Source organism: Anguilla rostrata, chromosome 16 (assembly GCF_018555375.3).
Source record: "Anguilla rostrata isolate EN2019 chromosome 16, ASM1855537v3, whole genome shotgun sequence".
Taxonomy (NCBI): Eukaryota; Metazoa; Chordata; class Actinopteri; order Anguilliformes; family Anguillidae; genus Anguilla; species Anguilla rostrata.
Genome location: NC_057948.1, coordinates 16,751,706 through 16,763,124, shown reverse-complemented (window position 1 = coordinate 16,763,124; position 11,419 = coordinate 16,751,706). Strand labels below are relative to the sequence as shown.

General features: G+C 42.1%; 1 long non-coding RNA gene across 1 annotated transcript; it reads right to left on the bottom strand.

The window, feature by feature from the left end:
• Window positions 1–2,628: 2,628 nt before the first annotated feature.
• LOC135242515 (uncharacterized) lies at window positions 2,629–10,274 on the bottom strand. The gene is made up of 3 exons (XR_010326372.1): window positions 9,177–10,274; window positions 8,714–8,800; window positions 2,629–8,422 (listed from the first exon to the last, which is right to left on the bottom strand). It is a non-coding gene; the product is annotated as an uncharacterized LOC135242515 (long non-coding RNA).
• Window positions 10,275–11,419: the final 1,145 nt, after the last annotated feature.

Below are 11,419 nucleotides of genomic sequence, written 5' to 3'. Positions count from 1 at the left end.
GGAACGAAATTCTTTTGGACATCCAATACTTTTTTGGAAACGACTTTCACTTCGGTCCTTCCCCATGCTCTGTCATTCCCGTGGGCAAGAGAGGCGATTCGCTGTTCCCACACATATAATCGCCAAAATGACTATATAAGGGATCAGATGGGCTTAAAGACAGCCTTCACAAAGACGTGTGTTCCTTGCGCTGTTAAATCGGATCCATTGGAAGACACTTCGTCGGGGAGATACGAATAAATTAGTGGAGGACGCTGAAGTTTTCTGGATGGATTTAACAAACGGATTGCTTGTAATTAATTTACAGCACACAGCGCAATATTGGAGACATTGTGCACGCAGGCACAATATTGTATTTTAAAAGTTTTACAAAGATATTTTCACCGTGTTTGCAATCGCTAAAACTAAAACCGTAATTTGTTATACACTCACGCGTAAACCATACACGCACATGTACACATACGGGGACATTTCTAAGGTGTGCGTTATATACTTTGCAGGTAATTTCAACAGGGGATTTCAGGTTTAAACACCCTACAGACAGCGGAAGGAGTGCGATCCCGTTAGCGTCGGTGCTTGTGCGGTTTCCTATTGCAAAAAAAGCAAAGTGAATTAGAAGTGATGCAAAGAGGCATTAGTGTTCTAATCTCCGCGAAAGTTATAGCCCTCCAGAGTGCCGTTCTATCAGCTGTGGTCAAGGACATTGTCAGCGATGTAGGCCTGTTAGGGGAAAGGATCATGTCTGCAAAGCCCCCTCAGGCATTGTTGTAATCTGTGCAGCACACGACTGGGATGTGCTATCACACAGCTCGTCAGGTTTCTACTAAGTAGCTGCATTGCCCACCAGCGCTATCAGATTGGCCCCTGAGGGAGATGCGAGCTCTTCAGCATTTTAACAGCCCTTTCTCCTGGTCAGCCAAAAGACAACACAGGACAGCTGTCAGGAGTATACTCACCTCCCTCCTTCCCTTTCGGTGTTATCGTTTTTTAATTTTATGTTTTCATATTGAATTTCATGGTGCATTTTCAAAGAATCCATTTACGATAGAACTGAATGTGGAGATTTGCACAGTGACACAGTGTGTAAGTTTCAGTGTGCACATCTATGTGAAATTCAAATAATTGCGATGATGCAACTGCCAATAAAAAGTTTACTGTATAACATTTTACAGACTGTTGCCATGAATACCTGTCATAGCTATAAATGCATGTGCACTGTGCAATCAGTCTGCCGTTAAATGTAAAAAAAAATTCTATTAATTAATTCTCCATCATCATCTTGTTTTCCTTTCCCAGCATATTTGAAACCAACCAGAGAAATTTAACAGTGAGCTAAATATGAAGTATTTACAACATTGCAAGTCCAGGGTAGGAACTCACCGTCTGAGGCCTCCACTTGACTTATTTGTCCTTCCTGGTCTTTTAAAGTCCCTAGCAGGATGGTTTTAGGATTGTCTTACACTGGCGACACCTGCCTTAGTCTTTACAGTTCTTCTAGGGTGTCACACCAAACATTGCAAGCTGACGGCCATGAGGTCATTACACCATAATATTCACACTGTATCCCCGGTACATTTTGGACTCCTAAGGCTGCTTTCTTATTACAACCACAGATTTATTACCAAACCGTGACCCCAGAGTGGAGCTAGAGGTGCAAATGAGTAAAATATACATCTAATAGAAATATGAAGAAGGGGTTTCCCCCCTTTAAGTAAGAGTTAATAGAATAGCTTGTCTAGCCATGAACTACCAAAGACCTTTAGGGATTTCAAGCCCGGGGTTCATACTGCAGCCTACACTGCTGGATTATCTTTGGATAGTGGGTGAAATGGCAAGCCTATGTGGACCAAATTTCCTGTTCTCATCATAAAGCTTTGTTTTCTCATGGTCTAATATCAAAGTAATAAAACATTCACCTAATCTGGTATAAGCTACTTAGAGAAACCAGGAGCAAATGAATAGATAAACAAAAAAGATTGGTTTATTCTACACTGGGGACTTCTGCATTTTGATGCCTTGTGTAGTTTTCTTGCTTAGACGAGACAAATCCCATTTGAGATTTTCAGCAGAAGGACACTTTATTTTTTTTAAATGTATGCGGTCTGAAGGCCTGTTATGTTTTGGAGCGACAGGGTTTTTTGGTCAAATTATAATGTGTCGTGAAAATAATAACAACAGGATTTTCTGGTCAGGGTTTTTTACATATTAGTTTGACTGCACACATTTTTTAAAGTCAGGGCTCAAATAAATGTTAATCTTTCCAAGTAATTTTTTTTTCCTGCCAAGAATCTGTTACACTGCTTGATTTAATTTAAGCTGATTGAGAGAGGACAACTTTGTGTCACTGGGTCCAATAACATTAAGCTTTCAAGTAAGCCATCCTACTATTTTAGGCCATATTTTGTCACATAAGTGTATTCTTTGTGCAGATTTTTTATTTTAGAATAAATCCTCAACTACAGATAAACTACAGAAAAACATCAGTGTTCCTTGGGTGAAGGGTCCTGGTGGTTCCATGATGGTGTAGGGCCCATTTCACTTGAATGATTAGAGTGCACTCATACTCTTAGAAAGCAAGGTTAATAGCAATCACTACTTTATCATACAGAATGATCATCCTAACTCCATGTTAAAGCATTTCTTTCCTGCAGTGAGTGGTGTCTTCAAAGATGAGAAAGCCCCCATCCACTGAAGATGAGTAGTCTCCCAGTGGGTTGAGCCGCATGATGCTCACATTAGCCACATATCACAACGTTCTCAGTCACCAGACCTGGACAATCAAACATTTATGGAATTTTCTGGAATGATGCCTTAAACAGTGCTTTCAAGTTCACTCAACTAAATGTGAGTGGATGGACTTTCTCAAGAAAGAGTGGTGTTGAATTCCATCCACAGAACTCCAGACACTGGTAGATTCGATACCACAATGCATACAGGCCATACTGACCACACATGGAAGCCCAAGTTTCCACTACCCATAGGTTAACCTGATATTTAAAATGATGACAAGGCTAAAAAAAAAAATAAATAATAAAAAAAAAAACTTCCACACTGTGTAATACTTGAAAAAAAGTTTATTCAAATATAATGTTTTTGTCTCATACACATTTGTCATGCATGAAGACCTATATATCCCGCTTTCATGTCCAATGTTTTAAGTCTGACTGAAATTTTGTACCTGAATAAAAGTTTAGTTTAAGTTAAAGTATTACACAGTGTTCAGTAACCCTTTCAACTTTTCTAGTTTAGTTATTGTGTTTCCTCTGCACCCGTGACTTAGACGTCATTTCAAATGTGCTTGCATATTTTTTTCTATCAAAATGATAAATGAGGGAAGAACCACCACAAGTTAGGAACTTGTGGCAAAGTTGTATTTTCCAGTCCCCCATAAACTAAAATGCAGTCTGTCACTATACACCGACACCATGTTTGTATTGCCTTGGTAGAGGGAGAGTACTGTAATTTTCCTACAAAGCTCTTGGTATCCATGCAGTACCCATGAGCCTTTGTACTGTAATACGAACCAATCTTCACAGCCCCTGATTCCTTATATTCTAATTCTGGAGTGGCAAGATCTGTCTGTGGTGGTATGCCGGATTTGCAGTGGAATTCTGGGAATGAAAATAAGCTCCATTATGAGATATCGGTAAATGTTTTGATTGAACATACTGAAACAGTAAAAATAGCCATGGGCTTAACAAGCGCAGCTTTGAAGTGCACCAAAACCACAAGTGAGTTCCTTTTAAGTCTAGATGGCATCGCCATTTTGTTCTCACATATGTCACCTACTGGTCGTGCCAAGGTGTCGGTAACCAGTAGAGAAGCTAAGAAAATGCTTCATATTTTTGTATTTTCATCTAAATGAAGATGAAACAAATTAGTCATAGTTGCTTATTTGCTGGAGTTAAAATTATAGATCAAAATGAGCCATTTAATGTAGCAACAGCGGAAAGACTTATTTGTGCCATCAGTGAAAAACATTTGGACATTTTTATGGAATATTGGGGCATCCGAGAAATTCAAAACCTGAATGTTTTTGCTTTGAAATTCCCTCTTCCTCTTATTCAGTGTGATTAAGATTATTCACCATCTCGGACTTGACAGCTCTGTCATCTTTTTGAATGCAAAATGATATATGTTTGTATTCCTGCCACAGAAATTAAGTAAAGTATCTGTTCATCTCTGATCGTGTATAATTATGTGTTCGCTTGAAATCCAAGAATTCAAATTGCACTTGATAATTGGGTACTTTCATGCACCACCAAACTGTAGGAGAATTTGCGAGGCTGTTGCATCTGCTCTGAGGGAAATGAAGCTGTCTTTTGTGGCCTCAGCTCATTATTCATCCAGTACTTTGCAGCACAAATGCTAATCAGTTTGTTAAGGCCATGTGAAAATACTTTCACTTCAGTAGCAAACATGCTCACTGTACACAAATAAAAACAAGTCACCCTGCTTTCTGGTTTTGCTGCTTGCTCCACATTGAAAGTTCAGCAGTCGTGGACAAGAATAAAATGTGTACATCTTCATAAATGCCACTTTAGTATATAGGCACGAGCTCATAAGTCATATGGGGTCCTGTGTATACCTAAACACTCAAGTCATTTTCCAAATCTAATTCCTTTCAGCAGAAAAAAGTCTCACTGAAGACAATCCAAGCTGTCAAGTCTTGGAAATCTAAAAAATATATATATATTGCCTGGAAGGCAAATGCATTTAACAAATGGTTCCCAAGTCTTTTGTCCAAATAGAGCAAAGGGTGAGCTGCTGGCTCGTGTCAGTTGAAGACTTCCTGCCCTCCACGCGTAGTCATTCACAAATGAATCAACATGGCTCCACTTTATCTGTGGAAAAAGAACCATTGGCCTCTTGCTTGAGCACTGTTTTGTCTAGTTCTGGCATGGCGGGACTCGTACATGCTCAAATCATAACAGCGCAGCCCAGAAACCATGCATGTGAGACATCCAATCCGGGCGAGCCTGTTCGCCAGACGCTGGGAACGAGGTACCTGATGACCTGTGTATTTGTGATGTCAGAACCAAAGCCAATACAAGCTCAGTTGACAGTCTGATATTTTATTAGTCTCTCTTAGCCCTCAAAACTTTATGCAGTACTGTGAGGTTGGCTTTACAAGTCAATTTAGCAGGGAGAACAACCAAGTCTCTAAGTCGAGATAAAAACATAAAATGAGGGGTTGAAAATAAGATTTAAAAAGCATCGCTCTGCTCTATGGGAGCTGCCAGCAATGGGGAGGTGTCTGTACATGAGCCTCGCCTGTGGGTCTGCACCCCTGTGAATTCTGAGGATGGCAGAGAGTGTCTATCACCCCCCCTGATCTGGGGAGGCCAGAGCTTCCAGTGTTTAGGGCATGTCCAGAAAACCTCCGCAGCCACACCGAAGCTAAGGCCCTGTCCTTGAGTCTGTTTATTTGAGTCCCAAAGCTCCAGGGAGAACTGCTATGGGACATGTTTGAGAATGCTCCCAGCTCTGACTGAACTCACAAACAGTAAGTCACTGAGTAGCTACAGCCCAATTCTATCTAGTCCCATTTTTAAAATCCACTTTCTGATTTAAAAAAAATCTGTGAATGTACTCTCTCTCTCTCTCTCTCTCTCTATCTCTCTCTATCGCTCTCTCTCACACACTCACTCTCTTTCTCTCTATCTCTCTCTCTCACATACACTCACTCTCATTCTTTCTCTCTCACTCAGGAAGTGCATTCCAAACTCATATGGGTCATGCTGCCCTTTGCCTGTTCACAATTATATAAGTTTTTTTTTTCCTTAACTCTGCACCTCAGAAGTTTGTACTCTTACGAAAAGGGTAAACAAAAATGTTCAAGGACTATTTCCTTAAAAGATTTTTTCTGAAAGATTTTTTAAAACCATCAATCTAGTTTGGTTATTCCATTGTTTCCACATCAGTGAAGTTCACATTTGCAATAGTTGTCTCATTCATCATAACTGTAGCAATGCTGAACCCTCTTTCAGGAATGAGTGAACAGGAGATGCTCAGAACCACTGAACAGCACCTGTGTGATTCTGCTGAAGGATTCAAATCCTATAAACCAGGGTAGGGTGAGTCATCTGATTGCAGATGTTCAGCTGTCACTGTTACTGTTTCTGAACAGCTCACAGGGTTAAAAAAAAAGCCAATTAAAAACTTCTGTTGAATAGAGTTTTTTAAATCAATTTTGTTCTGATCAATCAAGATTCCATCTTTTAAATATTCAGAGGACACCAGGGGTTCACATACCCATCTGGCTCATTTCCTACTGACAGAAGAAAAATTAAGACAAGGCAGAAGCAAAAATGGACTTGTTCACATTACAAATATGCGTGGTGAGAAAGCAAGTGTGGTAAGAAAGCAAGCAAGCAACTATTGGGAAAGATTTAAATGGAATGGAGGGGCAGGGACAGTCTGTTTGAGAAGCACCCATGGTACAGTGTCAATCACCTCATTATAGAAGCACTTTGTATTTAGTATAAGCAGCGTGGCTTTTTGAAATTTATGCCAAATTAAATTAATAAAAGACAGCAGTCTAGAAATGGCAGAGTATGCCCTCATGATCGATGTGTCTCATCAATGCTTTAAGGATGTTTCACAGATATTGGTCCATCTTTTTCCATGATTTTCAGCGGTCAAATCAGAGTACAGTGCATTTACATGTCTAACACTGATGTAAAGAAACAAACTTGCATTTGCTCAACAGGCACAAGGAAAAAAAATATGACTCCGTTCTTATATTTAGACTTGGTGGCATTTGCTGACATGGGATGGGAGGACGGGAGATGACCGTGTGAATGTCACCCAGTCAACAGCTCTCATTATGAAAGGGTCACATTGACACCCAACGTCCTTGTCAGCGTTAATGACCATTTCACCTCACCCCTTCCTCCTCCCATGGCATGACCATGTTTTTGTGGTGACCCCCCCTCCCAATACCAGTGGAGAAGGTTGCCCAAGTGCCTGAGGTGAGGTGGGGATTTGAGGGGGTAGCTACGACCAGAGATGAAGGACCCTTGAACTATGATTTTTTTGGGCTTGCCTGCTTACTCTGGGCCATCCGTTAGCATGATGGAAGTGCACACCCGCATATTCCTGACCAGCGGCTACGCTCAACCTGTCATCGTGGCAACAACCACCCTTCTCAGCTCAACCTCACTGTCTGTCAAGAGCACAGAGAAAGGTCTCTGAATGTGTAGAGACTGGCTGTCTCCAGTGTGGTCTGGCCTATGTTCACTTGCTTGCTGTGCATGTGACAAGCTGGTTGAAACGTTTCGACGGGGGCAGAGTCCCACAGTAGGAGTTTTGGAGTGGATTTCCCTGCGTGGTTCCTGCCATTATATTTCAGGGATGTAAAAAAAAAAGAGAGGGTGCTGCTAGTTTCAGTGACCAACAGCTGCCCTCCACAGCACTCTGCACAAGGACTACACTTCATGTCCAGCTGGTGCAGGGTGACCTCAGGCACCTGATTGACCAGGCAGAGAAATGCCGATGGGTGGGTCTTGCACGATAAGATCGGGACAATCCCGTCCTCCCTGGACGATGGTATGGCCAGTTATGTGCCATCATCCAGGGGCGTGGCAGCCACAGTCACCACAGGTGCAGTTAGTATCACGTATTTCAGCAGGAAGAGTCACCGAATAGCCCCCGCACTGACACAGATTAATTTCTTTTCCCCATAAGTTTCTCCCTTCTCGTATTCCCCCAAGGGTGACTATGAACAGAACGAAACTGTACAAAACACAGATGACAGTTACCGGGTGTACCGAGAGCAGATTTTAAATAAGAACATGGTGTGGCTAACTCTCACATCTCCCTGTCAGCGGCCTGCTCATCCTTGGTATGTATATCAAGCGCTTCTCACACCGATGAAACACGAAGCTGGACATGTCTGAAACAGCTGCATGTAATCCCTGTTAGAGCTCTCCCCTTCATCAGGAGCTGTCTGGCAACGCTGCGCAAACGCAGTCAGATACAGAGGAATATTTCAGACCTTTAATTCTGCACAACCAGGGTACCCCTGAATTTCCCCCCGACCTCCTGTCCCGGCCAAAGCAGGGACCCAGAAGGAACACCGCTCCCCCCTTTCTATAACAGGTATATTCATAACAGATGTTTTTCTGTACCAACTACATCCCCACCTCCAAAACAACAGTTTTTGTTCTAGTCTTTCTGTCCGGATTGTACAGAGAAACGTGGACGGCAACGTGAAAGCTTTGAGGTGTGAAGGTTTGGTGGTGGAGGGAAGGGGGTGGGGGTGGTATACAGTGTGTTTAGATATGGTCCTGGGTCTGGGTTTACGGTGCCATGTAGATGTGTAACGGTAAATTCCGCTTGCTTCCTACATGTGGGCCTGTGATTGCCATTGAGCACCCCATATTGAGGGGAAAGAAACTTGGGGAGTGAAGTAGTAGAGCTAAAAAAAGAAAAAAGTGGTTTAGTAATCTGGTCAGATACAAGCTTCTATTCATAAGCAGAGCACTTAACCTCAATTACTTCAGTAAAAATTTATTGAAATTTATATTGTGTATGTATATATATGTATGTATGTATACATATATGCATATATATGTAGATATATACACACACACACATACAGGAAAACATACATACCCATACATATTATACACACATATAAACAGCAGATATTTTGATCGATACAGACATTGACAGATTAAAAATGGCTGCTGCCTCATTTGACCCTTACATGCTTTATATCTCTCTGCCAACTCTTGCCGTCGGACAGGAGCCCCTGTCAGGTCAGGAAAGGCCCTCCAACGCCAACACCGACAATCTGCCAAAAATCCAAACCGCAAATGTTAGTTTAGCAGGAAATAAATCTCAGTCAGTTCCAGAGCCTAATAAAAACAATTACAGAGATTACCCGTGAGCTGCAGAGACATTTTGGGTGACTAAGAGCTCACGGGTTGACCCCTTACAGAACTGACATACATACAAATATGTGGAAATAAAATAAATGACCAAGATATTACAAAATCTCAAAACAATTTGAGATATTGTAAAATTTCACAACACATAGCAAATAAATGACAAATTATCTCTTACAGCTGAATATATTTATCGTGATATTTATTGCATTATATTCAGTTATCATATGTTCTAACTTTTAGTAAGCAGGACTATAAAAAACAAATACAGCTCTGACTTACATGACCCTGTATGTTGTCCATGCATGAGAAATGCTCACATGCTGCCCTATAGACAGGCCTGAGAGGGCCTGGACAAAGTCTGCACCCCCAACCTGGCATTTACACAACTACTCCAAATGTGTGGCTCAGTTGATGCTGATTTGCTGAAGAATGTAATCAGTAATCGCCCCCGTCTGCAAGCATGAAGTGTAATATATCCAAGGTAGACAGGGACTGGGGGAGGGTGGCCTGTCCGTCCATGGCTCTGGAAGTGGGCCTGTGGGAAGTCCTCCAGAGATGTTTATTTGTTTTTTTTGTCCTGACACGCATCTGGAGATAGACTGGCCCAGGCTGAGCATGACGTGTATCTGATATGGTGCCGTTGCCATGGACACAGGGAGGGTTATTAATGAGGGGGAAGCTAAGCCCTTTTCCCCCCCTGAGTGCCAAGTTTTAACCCAAGTGTAAAAACAAACAAAAAAAAACACGGAATAGATTTTTAAAACTAGACTAGTTTGGAAAGATGTACGGAGGTCCGATCCCTTGCTTTTATTATGCTGAAAGTGTTCACGGTTCTGTGCTTCAGTTGGCAAAGCAAATTCCTTCCCTGCAATGTGAAGAGGTTTGCCATGTTGTTTGTGTGCATAGCCAGGGAAAATCTGAAGAAGAGGAGGCAATTTACCACACTTTTATGGTGGTTCGGTATTCTCTGCCTGAGATAAGAGATTCCTTAACAGCATCCGAGCCATTTCCTCTCCAGATGCATCTTGTTTAGCTGTTGAACAGCTCTGATAGGAGGAGCCATTACAGGCTGCTCCAAAGAGATACCATCACTCCCCCACAAGCAGCTTTGTGCTGTTTGATGCATTCAATCGAAGGTTAATGACTTCAGAATTTCATCCCAGCTAGCAAAAAAAAAGTTTCTGTAACTTTACACAATTTTTCAATGCCATTGTGTAAGGTTGGTGGTGATCAGCCACTTCCAAACGACAACTATCCAGCTACAGTATCTTGTTAATGGGTCTCGATAACACTTATTCATTTTTGCACTGCAGGAAAACATTTAAAAAACATTTTAAGAACGTGTTTGAGACCTGACAGGAAAAAAGTTTTTAAAAATGTATTCAGCTAGCTGTGATAGAATATACTTGAGCACGGTGCATAAACCCAAAAAAACAGCAAGCTGGCACCGCTGCTAGTGAGCTGGGCCGTCTCAACAGAACATTGCGGGTTCGCTTCCCAGACCGAGAGGTTAAACAGAACTGGCAAAGCGGCAGGCTTAACCCGAACACCTTCTGTAAATATCAGCAGTTTAAGAAGAATACGTGTCCCGAAAGAGTTATGCGAGTAGCCGCAGGATAAAGGTTAAGAACAGCGATACGTCAAACCTTCAAAGGGTTTTCTATTTGAGCCACCCCCCCCCACACCATGATTTCGACACTGGAAGAAAGAAGATAAGGACCGGTCCGCTCCTCTGAGGCGTGGAGGCTCACACGCGCCCAGTAAAATCCCAGGCATTTTCAGAACGGCCGCGGCCCCACAGCTGACCCGAACTCCGCTCGATTAGCGGGCGCGGCTCAACCCTCTGGACCGTGAAGGACACCGAGGAGACCCGGGCATGACTCCCTGCTGCCGGGGAGCACGTGATCCTCCTGCGCCCCAACAATGAGCCACTGACGGTCGTATCTCATATCTGCCAGCGGGGATGTTTCTTATGAGTCAGCAACCGCTCCCAGACTGAGGTGGGGGGCGGGGGGGGGGGGAGAGTCTCTTAAACTAAGGTGCCCTGTGTCTTTGGCACACTGCTACACTGCATTTGCCCTTGAAAACACCCCTGCTCTCTGCCAGAAAGATTCACTTAAATCTGCTTAAATCTTTACTAATGTAAGCAAAGAAGCACAGGAGGCATACACAATACAGACCACTGCATCTACCCGAGTCTTAGAATACTCTGGATTACCGACAATTATTCAGGTTATACACAAGTAACCAGAATTTCCTCAGTAATTGAACTGCAACTGTATATAAGTATATATATAATATATTGTAATAATAATAATCATCATCATTCCCACAATAACAGATTATGATTATGATAACAATTAATCAAATTATTATGGTTAGTTTATGTGATAAAGGCTTATTACCAGGGGCCAGATGTAACTTTGTTATGATTTGATTTACACGTGGGTCGAAGTTTTAATTTGTCCTTGGACATAACTCATTTGTTTAGGCTTAACTGCTGTGATTAGACTCATAAGAGA